The 18,929-nt window shown below is 39.1% G+C and overlaps 1 protein-coding gene across 1 annotated transcript in view; it reads right to left on the bottom strand.

The window, feature by feature from the left end:
- Positions 1 to 18,929, bottom strand: part of CSMD1 (CUB and Sushi multiple domains 1) — a gene marked incomplete at both ends in the record, with an annotated part of 1,981,616 nt that overhangs the window by 569,434 nt on the left and 1,393,253 nt on the right. The window lies entirely within an intron of this gene.

Here is an 18,929-nt window from a genome sequence, read left to right on the forward strand (position 1 = left end):
AAATTGAAATCTTGCCATTTGCGATGATGTGGATGGAAGTAGAGGGTATTATGCTGAGCGAAATAAGTCAATCAGAGAAAGACAATTATCATGATCTCACTTATATGAGGAATTTGAGACGTAAAGGCAGGGAGTTGTGGGGGAAAGAAGGGTTAAATGAAATAAGATGAGACTGGGGAGGAAGACAAAATGTAAGAGACTCTTAATCTCACAAAACAAACTGACGTTGTTGGGGGGATATGGGGGGAAGGGAGAGGGTGTTTGGTGATGGACATTGGGGAGGGTATGTGTTATGCTGAGTGCTGTGAATTGTGTAAGCCTGATGATTCACAGACCTGTACCCCTGAAACAAATAATACATTATATGTCATAAAAAAGATTAAAAAATAAAATACTTTTTATTCAAGTATAAAAATTCTATGTTACTACCACAAACATTATATTCACCAGGCGGGTGATCTGCTATTTCAGAAAAACACCTTAGGGGAAAAGAATCATTTGTTCTAGAAAAAAGCAATCCATCCAGCCTAAAGTTGGATGACACCTGGTTTGGGCTCCAGAAGTGCATCTGCAAACCTGATGCTCTAAGGTTGTAGAAGTAACAAAATGTTGCAAAACAACGATTCAACAGGTGCATAACAAAATGTGCCAGACTCAGCCCAGGTCCAAACACATGTGATTCCTTCCTTTAAGCCTTTGTCTGGCATGGAGCTGAGTGTGGTAGTTTTAGTATCAGACAAGCCTATTACAAGAGGAAATTCTACATATGTTTTGTATTGGACAGACCCTCAAATTCATGTTGACAAAAATGAGAATGCAAGGGAGTCTGTGGGAAAAGACAGGCAGTGACTCACGTGCATGGATACACGTGCATGGATACAGTTAGTTACAGTTAGTAATAGATGCAGGAGTGAGGGAAAATAAACTAATGCCGTCCCTTCCTGCTTGTTGAAATCATTTCGTCTATGATCTCAGAGTGAATATTACCCAAGTGAAATTATGTCAGAATTTCCCCCACTTCTAAATAACTCTCTGGGGATGGTCATAGTTGTCTGCAAAAATCATCACATCGTGGGGAGCCAACTTGAAAAATTCTGGATTCAACAAAAGTTAGCATGCTTCTTTTCTAAAGGGGCTTCTCAGGATACTGAAATTAAGTATGAGAAAATGTATTCTGCTTACTTAAGAGAAGATAAAATATATAAAAGCCTCCAAGCTTATATATCCAGGAAGCCCCTTCTCACCAACTATCCAGGGCAGCTAGAACTCTATGGACCAATTTTTAGAAACACTGTATTGTAGGTACTTAACAGGTCTTATCTTTGAAAGTGAAAAGTGTAAAAATCAAATTCTAGACCTAATTTTCATTTTCCCTGTCAGTCTTGCCAGTTATTTAAAACAGGCATGCATGTTAGACATATCTGTCCATAATTTCTGCTCACTGGCTTTTGTTTAAACCTCTGGAGCCACAGTGAATAAATGCCATAAACCCCAAAATTTTGCTCTGAAAGCAGCTCTTATCTCTGTGTTCGGTCTCATCTTCACTTCCTTCTAGTTACCAAAATCTCAGATTTCACACATTTTATCCTTCTTTTAACACATTTCTATTGAACATCTATATGCTACTTCACTCTAGGTATCCAAGATGAAAATGTTAATAAAAAGTTAAAATTTATCAAGGCCCCAACCTAATCTAAGTTGATTTTCTGGAAAGAACTCTTAGAAGAAAATTCCAGAAAAAAAGAAGTTATTAATACCTTCTCATTGACAGGTAAATTTAGAACATCTTAGTTGAATTGTGTTGAACAACTCTGACAATTGCTAGTAGTTGGAAAGTGTAAGAAACAACAGAGAACTGAGTTTGTGTAAGATCAAGATACATTGTACATAGATAATAAATACCTAAGTTGCAAAATTTAAGTTACACAGTAAAAGTGGCATATTTTGTGTTTTAAATAGAACAGGGAAACTAAAGTTTCAGTTCTTCAATGATTAGCTCCTCTGAAAAGCTCATCACTCAAACTTCTGATTTCCAAAGACATTTCATTTGTCACCATCTACTTGACTTTAACGACCGTGATTTGAAGATCTTTTGAGGTGAGTGAACTATTTCTAAATATGGCTCCGTTTTAACAAGAACTATTTCCAAATTTGGTTTCCCTAAATAATATCTGTGCATTAATTTAATATTTGTACCATAATTATTTCTGATTTAAAAAAAAAAATGAAGGGGCACCAGGGTGGCTCAGTGGGTTAAAGCCTCTGTCTCTGGCTCAGGTCATGCTCTCAGGGTCCTGGGATCGAGCCCCACATCGGGCTCTCTGCTCAGCAGGGAGCCTGCTTCCCCCTCTCTGTGTGCCTCCCTCTCTGCCTACTTGTGATCTCTGTCAAATAAATAAATAAAATCTTAAAAAAAAAATGAATAAAGCACCTGAAGTGATTTAAAGTTCAAAGCAGAATCCAAAATAAGATATGTGACATCTAACTGTCCATGAATTACAGGAGATATAAACCATCTGGATAGAGAGCCTCAACCCATACTGGTTGACCTCCATCAAATCTAATGAAGAAACCAATTTCTCCATTAGGAGTTTTGTGAATCAACAGATAGATCAATAGATGGAGACAGATGATAGAGAGATGATAGGTAGATAGAGAATCTGCCTCGTTGTTGAAAGCAGAACTCCAGGTTGGAGCGGTGAAGGACAGGGAACACCAGCAGAGACAAGAGAGGAGGCTGTGTCATGGCTGTGGAAACACGGGGCCCTGTTTTCCTACCATGCCTTGCACCAAGAAGCAATTTGGAGTATGGGGATGGAATGAGACAGCATCTTTCAGTGTTCTCTGTGAGGATCCTGGGGTAATACCAGACTTGTTCTCATTTTCCAGCTCTGACCACACAGAGAAGTCTCTGTGTCTTACGGTACAGCCTTTCCAGGGGAAAGTATGGTAGTATGGCTAGCCTCATTAAGACTGAGAGGATGGGGCCCCTGGAATGACAGAGCAGTGCACCCCCAAACATTCACATCCCTTATGTGCTGGCTGCGGAGGCCATAGATTTGGAAGTCATTCACCAGCCAGGAGGAGGGTGTGCGTCCTGCCAGAGCCTTGTGGGGAACGTGGCGGCAATCCACGGGGCACAGATGAGGGAGACACATCATGTCTCTTCCCCCCTTTTGCTGGGATGGCCTTTCCTTAAGCCCTGGCATTTAACATTGTACAGGCAAGAGAAGGAAGGAAGTCACTGACTTTAATCCTAATGAATTGACACATCATTGATTTTCACAGCTCCAACGATGAATACACAAAATTTTCTGACACAGACAAAACGGGGATTTGTTAAAAAAATAATGATAGTATAAATAAAATTTCATGCTGTACATCTGAACTCATGAGCCCATAATTCAATCTCCTATACACATTTTAGTTAACTTTGCAAATGATACAATATCCTTCATTTTAGTTAACTTTGCAATAATACAATATCCTTATCATATGCAGGTCTCTCTCCTGCTTCTCCCCATCTCAGCTTTCATTTCGCTCTCTGCCTCTTTCTCCTTACTGGTTTTTTTCATCATTAACAACTGACTACCTCCCATAAATAAAATTAATTCTTCCAGTGGTTCCTAGAGGAGGGTGCAAAAAAAATTTCTAGAAAACCAAATTAGAATGATTTGAAGGTATTTCCTAACTTTAGAAAAAGAAAAAAAAAATGGTATTTGATCCAAGGAAAGAAATGAGAGGAAAACTGTCTGGAGCGGTTCTAATGTCCTTCAACGTCTTTAGAGTGGTTAGACTCAAGCTCTAACCCTATTCATAAATATCCCCGGTGCCCGAAGAAGGGCCTGGCACTTCAAAGACACTCGAAAATATGTGTTGAATGAAGGAATGAAGAGAAGCCACGTTCCCGAGGCCATGCATGACAATCTGCCAGTACAGCAGGACTGAGAAATAATGCCGGCAAAGAAACGTATCTGCCCTTCACCCTCTTCTATTGGCCTTGATTCTGCCTTACCTGCATCGGCTCGACAATTGCTTATGGTCAGCCTTTTATGCACTGGGCACTGTGCAAGGTAGAAGGCTGTACTGATGAGCTCTTGGGGGCAAGAGAGAGGTAGGTCATCAATAAACGCACAACGAGTTAAATAAATCTGCTCTGCTATGGGAAAACAACACATTTTGCCTTTAGTGAAAGGGTAAAAAAAAAAGGTTACTACTAGAAAAAGAAGATACACAGAATTTATTTACTGTTTTGTTTTGTTTTGTTTTGTTTTCCCAAAATGAGCGCAGGTGTTCTAAATTGAACTCCCCAACCTACACTTCACAGAAAGCCCTATTGGCTTCAGAGTAGATGGTTTGTTCCGGGAACTGAAGACAGCCAGGTCTGTCCACAATGGTATTTTGCGAAGCTCTTCTGAAAACCTCGGCAAGTGTCCCACTCCCTGCTGGCCCGGAGTTTCTTCCCCAGAGACACACAACTCTGGTTTCCTGTCCTTCACCCCTGCTACTTTCTCTCTCTTTGATAAGGAACTTTCTTCTTTTAATGCTCCCTTCTATGTGTCATTTGAGAAACATTAACTGAAAGCACACGAGTCCAGACACTGTGAGTCTGGGCAAACAGGCCACCCAGAGAAGGCAGGTACCAAGAACAAAAGCTCCTGAGGGAATGCCCTGTGTTTTGTTCACTTGGAAATCTCTCCCAGACCTTAGCATTGAGCTTATACTGTCCCCGAAATAAGTAACTTTCAGATAAGCCCACTGACTCTCTAATGAGTGAGTCTGTTGCCCACTCGGAAAGGACCTTTGATACTTAACTGGCCGCTCTCCATTTCAAGAAAGATGTGGTCCTCATACAGGAGACTGAAAGCCTACAAGGACAATCTGTGCTAACCCAGGACACGTGCCTAAGATGCCATCAAAGTGCACGGCTTGCACAGTGACACAGATATTGCCATCGTCAGAGAGATCAATGCACAGCTGCTGTGAATTTTGGAATGTCTTTTTATTACCCTTTTGATTTTCACACATAATGTATCATTTCTGGGTCATTTTTTTTTCTTTTTATAGAGACAATTTCTAGACTCATCTCCTCAAACCTTGAGGCAATTTAGCGCCACTAAAAATGCATCACAGAGTAGATGGATCCCTCTAGCCTAAGGAAAGAACAGAAACAAGTATTTCATATCATTTTTAGAGGCCGTATGTTAACAATTGTGCAACAAAGACCCCTAACAATGATTGGAACGTAAGGCACTTCAAGGGGATGAGTAACCACAATGCCAGGGCAAAGGGGCTTCAACTGGCAAGAGAGGCAACCCACGGAATGGGAGAAGATATTTGCAAATGACAGTACAGATAAAAGGTTGATATCCAGGATCTATAAAGAACTCCTCAAACTCAACACACACAAAACAGATAATCATATTAAAAAATGGGCAGAAGATATGAACAGACACTTCTCCAATGAAGACATACAAATGGCTACCAGACACATGAAAAAATGTTCATCATCACTAGCCATCAGGGAGATTCAAATCAAAACCACATTGAGATACCACCTTACAGCAGTTAGAATGGCCAAAATTAGCAAGACAGGAAACAACGTGTGTTGGAGAGGATGTGGAGAAAGGGGAACCCTCTTACACTGTTGGTGGGAATGCAAACTGGTGCAGCCACTTTGGAGAACAGTGTGGAGATTCCTCAGGAAATTAAAAATAGATCTTCCCTATGACCCTGCAATTGCACTGCTGGGCATTTACCCCAAAGATACAGATGTAGTGAAAAGAAGGGCCATCTGTACCCCAATGTTTATAGCAGCAATGGCCACGGTCGCCAAACTGTGGAAAGAACCAAGATGCCCTTCAACGGATGAATGGATAAGGAAGATGTGGTCCATATACACTATGGAGTATTATGCCTCCATCAGAAAGGACGAATACCCAACTTTTGTAGCAACATGGACAGGACTGGAAGAGATGATGCTAAGTGAAATAAGTCAAACAGAGAAAGTCAAGTATCATATGGTTTCACTTATTGGTGGAGCATAACAAATAATATAGAGGACAAGAGTAGATGGAGAGGAGAAGGGAGTTGAGGGAAATTGGAAGGGGAGGTGAACCATGAGAGACTATGGACTCTGAAAAACAACCTGAGGGTTTTGAAGGGGCGGGGTGGGAGGGTGGGGGAACCAGGTGGTGGGTATTAGGGAGGGCACAGATTGCATGGAGCACTGGGTGTGGTGAAAAAACAATGAATACTGTTACGCTGAAAATAAATAAAAAATTTAATTAAAAAAAAAAAAGAGATCTTCAAACTGTGACTAGCGTTCAGAAGCAGGACATTTAGGAAGGCGTGTAACTTTTCCCATGAGGCAATTTAATTTCAGTCTTCCGAGTACGCTAAAAGATCGTGGGAATCTGCCATTTGCCCAACAAGAGTGCTTCCTGTCTGACAAAGTAGAACTGGTAAAGCTCCTCTTCACCACCCACCCACCGTAACTGCGGAAGCAGAAGCCAGGTCCACACTATTACAAAGGATGCATTTTGGGAAGAAACAGGTGGAGAGGGGTCTGGATGCTCAATGACAGAACTTCCCCATAGGCTCTTCTCCCATCTCCTTTGTGTCTCCCCATGTGTTCAGAGCCAGGAGGTCCTCTCCAGTCAGAAGCAGAAGTTTTTCAGTAACCCTCCTCTTGTGATCTTGGGAAAACAAGCTTGGTAATATGAAGTTCCGAAAAGCTCAGAGGTGCCTAAATAGTTACTTCTAGACTCATGTTTGCCATTGTTTTCTGGTTTCCAGTAGTACTCCATTATGGTACCCCTGAAATCCCTGCTCATTCACGGAAGCTGCTCACAGGATTTACTTCTTTATTATTTTTCCCTAGAACGTTATTCGATGGAGGCCATGACTGGGTGATATTTTTGCAGGGGGAAATCAAGTTGGCAACCCTTGTTTCTTAAGCTTTTGCAGACACATACATGTCACTGAAGACAAGTTATTGGAAGAGGCTTCTAATAATGAGATTTACACACACTTTTTTACACAAGATACATGATCTTAAATGCTTGTTTTCAAGTGTGAGCCCTTCTGATCGGTTATGCCCTCTGTCTCTAATAACTTATTGTGGTTGACATACACCGGGCAGTCCAGTGGCAGTTCACTGGTCTGCCTGTTGAAATCACATGGGCACTTAAAAAATCCAAATACTGAGGTAGCTGGACGGATCCACTTCTTAAACACAGAACAGGGCTTCTAGGGGACAGAGGCACTGGAGGATGAGAAGTTACTGCTTTGTTCTGGAAGATGAGATAGTTCTGGTGGGGATGGTTGCACAACATGAATGAGCTTAACGTCACTGAACTGTGTACATAGAAATGGTTAAGAAGGTGAACTGGAAACATTGGGAAGCAGGAGAATGACCCCAAATAATAAATGCACTGGTTAATTACTTAGCGTTCACTGCATTTATAGTCTTCTTAAAGTTGACCTCTCTTCTGTGTAACAATGATGATGAACTCACATGCTTCCTTTGGCCTCAAGGTTGTTGATACCCCTTAGTACCATCGTTGTAATTTTGTAGAACTGTATTCTCTAAGAGACCAAGGAAGATTATAACCAAGAGACACAGACAGAGCTTTGCAGCTCTATCAGACTTCAGAAATCCTCGAGTCTTCTATTTCAACTCCTTCTTTTACAGATGCAGAAACCAATAAACAGAGAAATAAACTGCGTTACCCAAAGTCACTGTAGAGAGCATTAGTATTTACCCAGTCCTTAAAAAGGCATTTCTGTTGATGATGACCAAGTGGGCTAATGATGTCATCAACTATCATTTGCATTTTGAAACTGACAAATTAGGGAAAGCCTAAATAACCATGATTTATTGTTCCAGAAAACTACTTAGATGGATATTATTATTTTGATAGAAAATAATTTATTGTTGCAGACACTGGAAAGACTGTGGAAGAGAGAGGGGAACGTTCCGTGGGTTCTGCTGGGAGGATTCTTTATTGGAAACAGCTTTGGCCAGAAAAACACGACCTGAAACATGCATGGGGAGTGCCGTTTCAGAGGAACGTAATGGTTTCAGATAATGGGGACAGGAAAATATTGGTTGTGCTATTCCTTTAAGTAGTTTTTAAAAATACAGCCAGAGCTCTTTGAAAGAAGAGTAGTCATTGGCAAATATTTTTCGCAGACTATAGTCTCTTAGTAACAGTGAATCTTATAGAGAATGAGACGCCCACCTTCAGCAAACAGCATTGAAGCGAGTGATGTCCCTCCAATATTTTTCCAGTTTTATATGGCTTGTATGCTGGTTTATGTGTTGTTAGTGTAATTCTTTATAATTTCTTGTAACAAAAGGCAAGTGGCTCTGGTGTCCCTGAAGTTGACTCACAGTGGAGAAATACTAAAGCTTGCTGCACCAACATTTTAACACTATAAAGAAAATGATCAGTGGTAAAGAACACCGAAGGAAAATAACATAAAAATAAAATAAAATAAAATAAATTATCAGTGTGTTATAAGAAAAGAAAGAGGGCTGAATATGCAAGGTAGAAATGAGCAGCAGTTTATCAACAGACTTGGGATATGGATTTTTTCCCCTGCTTCTCATTGTTTATGTAACTGTATTTTATGTATCCCAGTTTCTTCTTTCATGGGATGACACATAATTCCACTTGACACTGCTTGACTTCATATACTCATATAAATGCGAGATTCCCTTGAGTAAAAAGGGCCAAGATGTAAGAACAAATGGTATTAACTTGAATACTGATCTATAAAAGTCAAGAATTTAAATTAAATATTTGGGTTTTTTTTTTCTCTTTTCTTTTATTTTTTTAAAGATTTTATTTATTTATTTATTTATTTGACAGACAGAGACACAGCGAGAGAGGGAACACAAGCAGGGGGAGTGGGAGAGGGAGAAGCAGGCTTCCCACAGAGCAGAGATCCCAACATGGGGCTCGATCTCAGGACCCTGGGATCATGACCTGAGTCAAAGGCAAACACTTAATGACTAAGCCACCCAGGTGTCCCTAAATATTTGTTTTTTAAGTCAGAATTATCACTATCCCAACACCCAAATTCTCTTTTGAGCATAGGTCATGTTTTAAGAAAAATTGATAATTTCTCTGCCTGATGGCAGCTAATTTAATGGGTTTAGCTGGATGCTAATTAGGCTATGACTGCGTACCCTAGCAACAGTCTTATTAGTTTCAATTTAATCCAATATAACATAAAAACCTGTCTACCATATGCTGAGCACAGTAATAAGAAATCAAATCAATAAATCCTGTCCTGTCCTCTTTCCATCGGGACCTCACAATTCAACATGATAGAAATATACATCTAACGTGAGAAAAACATAAACATGTGACATAAACAGTTGTGCTGAAGAGGCTGAAATCATGGGGTGAAGCAAAGTGGGAGTAAAGAGCCCTTGTCCTACAAACTGAAGGCGATTGTGTGGATGGGAAAGGCAGACACAATTAGAAAATATTCTGTCCTACAAAAAAACCATCCAAGGGGGAACCATGGAGCATGTGTCGGCATTCCCCAATCTTGCTTCTTCAAGCACCTCGTGTTTCTATATTAGCTCACCCTACTCTACCTGTGGGATCCTATCGCCTGAGAACAATTTTCATGGGTGGTGAGGTGTGGCAGGAGAAAAAACCGCACTTAAGAATATGACTAAGAATTGGAAACAGAAACACAGAATCCTAAGGGGAGCAGGGGCCTCCTGAAGAGAGGGAGTTTTAGGACACATAACAAAGAGTGCGCACAAATTTAGGATTGTTGTTAAATGTGGTTCTTCCATGTGGGGTCGTGAGAGGTGCACATATGGGAGAAGAGTTAGAAAAGGAAGAAGGGTCATGGAAGAGGACCAGAGGTCCCTAAATTCAATTTCAGCCTGTATTAAATGTGATAAAGAATTTTATAAAGAACACAACTTAAGATTAGAAATAATATACATAAAGAACCTATAACACGTAGCAACAATATAAAATGTAATATTTATAGGGGCACTTGGGTGGCTCAGTAGGTTAAGCCTCTGCCTTCGCTCAGGTCATGATCTCAGGGTCCTGGGATCGAGCCTCACATCGGGCTCTCTGCTCTGCGGGGAGCCTGCTTCTCCCTCTCTCTTTGCCTGCCTCTCTGCCTACTTGTGACCTCTCTCTCTGTCAAATAAATAAATAAAATCTTTTAAAAAAATGTAGTATTTATATAAACATATCATATGCAATGTTTATACAATATACATAGAACCTATAACATGTGGCTATCTATATAATATTTCTATATAATATACACTATATACTGTATAAAAAAACCTACTATACACAGCAGTGTGAGCACGGGGGCTGCTAGTCTATATAAATCCTTTATGCAAAATTACAAGGTGACATTCACTCTTACTTATCACTTAGAACAAAGTAAGACAAAGTAACAAACTTATCACTTAGAACAAAACAACCCATGCTAAGGCACATGGGTTGGAACACTGAGCTCAAGGTTAGGTTCGAACCACATCTTGACTCCTCACGTGGCTAACTGGTGGTGTCCACAAACTGAACACCTCATCCAGTAGCCCTGCATGGCAGGTGTGAAAACATTCAGTCATTGCAATTGTCCTTATTAACAATCCTTTGAGGTCAAGAGGGGTTTTGGAGTCAAGAAGATCTGGCTTCAAATCCCAGCTCTAACTATGACTAGAGACAGTATCTTGGCATGTTAATATTCTGAATTTCAATAGCTATGTTTGCAAAAGTTGGGATGATGATATCCACCTGTACCTAGAGTACCTACCTATCTTACTACCATAGGAAATAGTTAATAGATGTCACCATCCACCCATAAATTCTCTATCCGTACTCCAGTTCCATCCCTTACATATGGTGTCTGAATTTTCCTATCAATCTATTCATAAATACTCTGTTCTAATGAATATACTTTGTCTTTTAGAGAGTGGTCAGTGGTGAACAAAATGTCCGAAAATTGTCCCCAAAGTGATTTGAATTCAAATAAGGAACCTTTGAGTTTTAGGCTTCAATATTTAGAATTCTTTATAGATAATACTGGAATTAATATTTAGATTGCTTATGGGGGGAAAAAAGACTTCCATAGAAACAAAAATAATAGTATAAATAAAATCAGATGAGGAATATTTTACCAACCTAATAAAGTGCACATTTTTAAAACAGAAACAGCCCCAAATTACGTATAATTACAGCGCTAACTACAGATGAATTCCATCCACTGTTCTTGACAATGTTGGTCATTAGTTTGGATTATATGTTAGTCATTAGTTTTGATTACATGAATTTAGAAAGAACTGAATTGCCTTTCATTAAAAACAGTCTCAAAAAGACTTTAAACAGTCAAGAACATCCTCCCTCTTTTTAAAACACCAGCGCTTATAGTCAGCTTATTATATGCTGGGCCCATGACATGTCATTCCTCTCTGTGGTCATAAGGCACTTTTACATGGTTGTGATCTTCCTGTCTGCATATGAACACACATGGGTTCTCCTGTCACCCGGAGGGAGGCAGCCAATCAATGAATAAAGATTTTACACGAAGGATACCCAGGATCACTACATCGTACCAAACTACTAGTTGGGATGACAATGGGTTTTAATTTAGTAGAAACATAGAAAATATCTAGATAGCATGTTTCTTTGTCCATGTATCTTTTTTCTTATGCCTTCAACAACATTTTTAGGCTGTATAGAGTCAACTTTCCTATCTAATGCACCTTGTTTCAAGGTGTGGCCCACAGATCCCTGGAGTGGGTAATGAGACCCCTTGAGAGGGTATGACATTTTTACGAGACTGTTTTTATAACACTAAGAGATGTGTGCTTTTCCCCACGCGTTGCTATTTCCACTGATGGCGAAAAAGCAATGGTGAACAAAGATGATAGTGACCTAACATAAACAGAAGCAACAACACCATGCTCTAGCATTGAGATGGAGGAGGAGGAGAGGAGGATGAAGACGAAGAAGAAGAAGAAGGAGAAGGAAGAGGAGGGGGAGGAGGAGGACGAATAAAGGGCAGCATCACTTAAGAAAGTCCTTGAGGAAGGAGAAAACACTTTCAATTTTAATAAATCTTGACCATTGAGTACATAATGCATCTGTGGTGTATACTGAAGTCTGACACGATCTCGAGGAAAAAAGTGCAGTGAAATTGTTCGGATTGTGAGCTGAATTAACTGCTTTATTTTCAAAGAACACCTTCTTATTTGAAAAAATAACTGATAAGCTATTATTGTTAATATTTGAGTTGTCAGACATGCTCTTTAAAAATTGAATGAATGAGCCCTTCTTTTTGAATGAGAGATTTATTCAAGAAAAATAACTGACAAAATTGTAGCCAATAATAAAATTCAAGTTTTTTAATAAAAATTAGAAATTTTGAAAATTTGTATGTGTCACCATATTTAAAAATTTGTATGTGTCACCATATTTAAGCACCTTCCCGATGCTTAAATATTTTTCCAGTAAGATCTATAGAGATAGGAACATGTGCAGTGTTTTTGATACTGTGTAGGGAAGTGTATCAACATTTGGAAGCACTCATAACTCAATCAATTATTTGTCAAATGATAAAGGCATGATGGTACAAAATCGTGCATGTCTGAAACATTTCAAGATGGAAGCTAGATCAATGGCTTTTAAGGTAAAGAAGTATAAAATATTTATTCTTATGATTTCATATTCTAAATTGCAACCAATATTTAAGAAAATATCATTTGTCAATTTTCATAATGTCACATATTATATATCTCCATATAACTTGCTGGAAAAATATTTACGCTTGTAAAGCTGTCAAACGCCTGTAGCACATACAAGAAACAGGCTTTTACCCATAGAGAACAAACTGATGGTTCCTGGAGGGGAGATGGTGGGAGATGGGTTAAGTAGGTGATGGGCATCAAGGAGTGCACTTGTGATGAGCATTGGGTATTTATGTAAGTGATGAATCACTAAATCTACACTAAATTAATACTGAAACTAATATTACCCTGTATGTTAGTGAAATGGAACTTCAATAAAAACTTGGAGAAAATAAAATAAAATAAATAAAATAAAGTTCATTTATTTTTCAACCATATGTGAGGCAGGATTTTTAAAAATATTTTAACTAGGGGCGCCTGGGTGGCTCAGTGGGTTAAAGCCTCTGCCTTCGGCTCAGGTCATGATCCCAGGGTCTTGGGATCGAGCCCCAAGTTGGGCTCTCTGCTCAGTGGGGAGCCTGCTTCCCCTCTTTCTCACTGCCTGCCTCTCTGCCTACTTGTGATCTCTGACTGTCTAGTAAATAAATAAAATCTTAAAAAAAAATATTTTAACCAAAACAACATAATGTAACAGACTGAACGTAGCAACAGACGTATGAATCCGTTTACAGTGTTACCATACTAACAAAAATCAGAAAAAAGTAGGAGCGGCTATGATAAAAGAGGGCTAAGTTGATTTCAGAGGGAAAAGATACTACCCAAGATAAAGAGGGACACTTCATAACATCAAAAGTGTGAGTTCATTAAGAAGACAAGGTATTGAGGAGGGCACGAGCTGTGATGTGCACTGGGTGTTATACGTCACTAATGAATCACTGAACGTTGGGAAAAAAAGTCACTCATACTGAAAAAAAAGAGAGTCTTAACAATAGAGAACAAACTGAGGGTTGACAGAGGGAGGTGGGTGGGGGATGGGCTGGATGGGGGATGGGTATTAAGAAGGGCACTTGGATGATGAGCATTGGGTGCTATATATGTGATGAATCACTGAATTCTACTCCTGAAACCAATATGGCACTGTATGCTATAACATGTGGCTACCTATATAATACTAATAGATATAATATACATATATATTATCTATATAACCTATACAATATAATATCAACTAGAATTTAAATAATTTTTTTAAAAATACAAGCAACTTTAAACATGTACGTAACAGAGCTTCAAAATACATGAAGCAAAAGCTGATAAAACTATAATAAAAATAGACAAATCCACAATTGCAGTAAAGGATGTCGATATACCTCTCTCAATAACAGAACAAATGGTCAGAAATCAGCGAGGATAGTAAAGACGTGCACAACACTGTCCCACTTGACCTAATCCATATCTACAGACCATTTCACCTACCGTGACAGAATATGCATTATTTCCAGTTTACATAAAATGCTTGCAAAAATAGAGCATATTATAGGGCAGAAAGTAACTCTCGGTCAGTTGAAAAGGACTCGAGTCGTACAAAGCATGTTCTCTGACCACACAGTTCCTGGGAAATCCCTAGATAGCTGGAACACTTCATGTAAACTGTGGATCCCAGAAGTAATCACAAGGGAAAACAGGCAGTATTCTGAACGGCGAGCAACGGAAAACATAGTACTTATGGGGCGTAGTGAACTCCACCTTAGACTGAAAGACAGTGCACCGAAAACCCACGTTAGAACGCGGTCTTAAATCACAGCTTCCATCTTAAGAAACCAGAAAAAGAAGGGCAAGTCAATCCTATCGTGATCAGAAGAAAGAAAATAATAAAAGACCAGACAGAAATCAACAGAGTACAAAATAAATAACACTGATATAGAAAGACTGGTGACACCAGATGTATTTTTTTGACATTAATAACAATGACATATCACTAGTCAGATGTATCAGGTAAAACAGAAAATTCAAATCACCAATATCAGAAATTAGGACTGTGCCATCACTACTGATTTCAAAGACAATAAGGAAAAATTATTAATAACATTATGATGATAAATCTGACAATTTTTTGGATAAAAATTGAAAAATTCCTTGAGATTGACAAACTGTCAAAGCTACATACTCAAGTAGAGGGAGAATCTGAATTAGCTTGTAAGTAGAAGAAAAGTTGTAATTTAAAAATTTTCATAAGAAAATTCCAATTCCAGATGACTTCATTGAAAAATCCCTCAAAAATTTAAGAAAGAAACATTATCAGTTCTACACAAAATCTTTCCAGGATATTACAGATGAGAGAATATTCCCTACTTAATTTTATTAGACCAGCATTACTCTAATAGCAAAACCAGACCAAGACATTATAAGTCATATATACACATATTATATAAGTATATATAAGAATACACTAGAGGCCACTACCTCTTGTGAGAACAGAAGCACATATACATTTATATATCATGACCAAATTAATTTATCCCAGAATGCAAGAAAATCCATTAATATAATTAATTATATTAACAACTAAACAAACAGAACAGATCATCTCAACAGAGCTAGAAAAAACTTTTGACAAAATCTTTATCAAATTCTGGTAAGAACTTACAACAAACTACGAACAGAAGGGCACTTTCTTAACCTGATAAAAGTAATCTATGAAAACCTACAGCTAATATCACTTAACGATGAGAACCTGAATGTTTTCCACCAAAGATCAAGAATGAAGCAAGAATGAGGGTACTGGTCTGGCTCAGTGGGAAAAGCATTCGACTCTTGAACTCGACCTTGTGAGTTTGAGCCCCTCACTGGGGACAGAGATTACTAATAATAATTAAAACTTATAAAAAAGGAATAAAGCAGGAATGTCTCATGTCTCCCACTTGTATTCAATCTCATAATACAGGTTTTTGCCAGATCCTTCAGGCAAGGGAAAGAAATAAAATATATTCACATTGGAAAGAAAAACATAAAACAGGCTTTTTTTGGTAGACCTGGGTGACTCAGTTAAGCATCTGACTTCAGCTCTGGTCTCATCCCAGGGTCCTGGGATCAGGGATCTCAGGATCATTTCAGAATCCCACATCAGGCTCTTTGCTCAGTGCAGAACCTGCCCCACCCTCTGCCCCTCTCCCTGCTCATGCTCTCTCTCTCTCTTTCTCACTCTGACAAATAAGTAAATAAAATCTCTTCTCAAAAATGTTTTATTTGTAGTTATCAGGATCATCTAGAGAGATAGTCCTCTGAGGTGTAGAGTTAGTAGAACTGGCTTGTCACAGTTCTGTAGATATACACATATGTATGCACACACATATACACTCAAAGATAGCAAAAATATTTACACTTGTATTTATTGGTTTTTAAATATTTTTTATTTATTGATTTCAGAGAGAGAGAGAAAGAGAGCAGGAGCATGAGAAGGAGGAGGAGCAGAAGGAGAGGGAGAAGCAGGCTCCCCACTGAGCAAGGAGCCCAATGTGGGGCTCATCCCAGGATCCCAGGATCATGACCTGAGCTGAAGGCAGATGCTTAACTGACTGAGTCACCCAGGTGCCCCTGTGTTTCATCTTACAGGAAGTTTAATCTTTCAAATCATTTTCCCTTATATTATCTGATTGCCATGAACTTGGAGACATGTAAGCAATAATAGAGATTCCCCAGGAAAATGAGATATTTGGAAGTCTGGACATCTCATCTGGGATAAGGTCGTCCGTTTCTTCCTTGGCTTTCCCCAACACACATCAACACAACCTTAGGAGCTAATGTTTATCCCGAAATTAAACCTCTTCTTTGGAAATAAGGCTGTGGTAAGAACAAGCTAGAACAAATGTCAGCATAGTCACCTAAGATGCTCATAAAACATTTCATTAGTATCCTTATGCTAAATGGACACTGGAGACTGGCCTTGGATTTTTCTCTATTCCTCATGATCTTCTGAAGATTAAGACGTTTCTCTAACTCTCTTTACTATAGGATGCAATTTGAACAATTTGGCATTGCCAGATAGCACTTAACTGACTATGTTTATAAAAGGAGGTCTGCCAAATAGGTCAAAGACGTTTCCAGATTCCCATGAAGATTTTCAGGGGTGACGGAGTACCCCTGGGCAATCTCCCTCACCCACAAAGCGCACTTGCATCGTAGACGCTGAGAGCCTGGGCGGCAGCCATTATTCTAGTCGCCAAGAGGCAAGAGGACTAAGACACCATTCCTGTACCAGGGAAGCGTGAGTCAGACGGGGAAAATGGACATGTGAACAACCATGAAGATTCACTGCCACAAAGTCTAATGGAAGGATGTGTATGGTTATTTGGAAGTGAGGCACGGAGAACATTCTTTCGTGGGGGAGGGAAAATGGAGGTAGTCGTTTTTGAGATAAGAAAGGATTACTTAGGACAAAAAACTCAATGGAACATTGGGGAGGGCATGGGCTATGGAGAGCCCTGTGAACTGTGTAAGACTGATGACTCACAGACCCGTACCCCTGAAACAAATAATACATTATATGTTAATTAAAAAAAAAAAAACTTGATGGATTCTAGCAAGAGTGTGTAAATTTAAAAAAAAAGTGTACATTTCATTTATTTTATTTATCTTCAAATGACAAAATTCCTGAATGCCTTCAACTGACATATTTTACGTGATAATGGAAGTCAGCCCCTGTCTCTATTAGACCCGCGTAGCCACGAGGATGCATCACAGCCACTGAGAGGGCTAACGATTCCTCGAGCCAAGCCAGGCTCTGGAGAACTTCCTTGAGTCAAAGGAAGGGAGCCAGTGATGGACCGGCGGGGGGCGGCGGGGTTGGTATAAAAGGTGGAGCCAGCGGGTCGGTGTGATCTGTGGCCTGAAACTCCCGGGTTCAGGGACTGAAGCTCATCACCAGTTAAAAGCAGCTGCATCTTTGCTCCTTTATCACCCTGGCCCTATCCTGCTTCCTCCATTCTGTTTCTCCAAAGTGCACATTAAAAAGAAAAAAAAAAATCACTTGAAAAAGAGTCCTCCTCGTCTCGGGCTCTGCTTCAAAGGAACTTGAACTAAAACACCCGTTCCTTAACTACACTCAAACTTTGTATCTTTAACCTGAAAACAATACAACTTTCTATCTGCTTCAAATAGGACAGACACTGCTAGGAAATCAAAAGCCTTTTGTTACATTTTAATGGGAAAATACTATTCATATATATATATATATATATATGTATGTATGTATATGTATACACACATATTTATATACACACACACACATTTGTGTTTGTGTGTGTATACTGTGCGTGTGTGTGTGTGTGTGTGTGTATATACATATAATCATACCAACTTCATGACGGCCAGCCTATAGACAATTTTATTCTTTCTCTAGCCTTTTAAAAATTACTATTGCTACTTATCTTTTTCACTAATATATGGAATTTAAGAAAAAAAGAGACACAACAACAACAACAAAAATACCCAGGTTCTTAAATACCGAGAACTCCCAGTTACCAGAAGGGAGAGGGTGGTGAGGAGTGAAATTAAAGGGATTAAGATCACGCTCATCTTCATGCCCACTGAGAAATGTGTAAAATATTTGAACCATTATATTGTACACTTGAAACTAATATAATGAAAAATTAAAATTAAATAATATTTTTAAAAATAACCATTGCTACTATAATTACATATCTTCCTTCTTCGGTGGTATACCTGTTTTTGTTTTTGTTTTTTTAAGATGGATGTATTTATCTGAGAGAGAGACAGAGACAGAATGAACAGGAGGGGCAGAGGGAGAGGGAGAGAGACTGTCAAGCCGACTGCATGTTGATCCTGGAGCCTGTCGTGGGGCTTGATCTCACAACCCTGAGATCACAACCTGGGCTGAGAACAAGAGTCAGCTGCTTAGCCGACTGAGCCACGCAGGCTCCCCTTTAACTACATTTTTAGTTTCAGCTCACTTTACCAGCCCAAACTCTCTATATCTATCTTCCTGTTTTCCTTTTAAAAATGGTGAGATTTTAGGAGAGGAAAACGTTTCCCTTATGCCCCTTTATTCTTTATTTTGAAGCTTACTCCCAGTATGAGTATCCACCTTGTAAGCTGGCAAATGTTTCTTGAACTAATGGAAAGGAATTCAGAAATCCAAAGACATGATATTGTAATTATTATTTATACAAATAATTATATAATCATAATGCACTACATTAATACTGCCACAGCTCTAGTGCATCAC

This window comes from Martes martes (genome assembly GCF_963455335.1).
Source record: "Martes martes genome assembly, chromosome: 2".
Lineage (NCBI taxonomy): Eukaryota > Metazoa > Chordata > Mammalia > Carnivora > Mustelidae > Martes > Martes martes.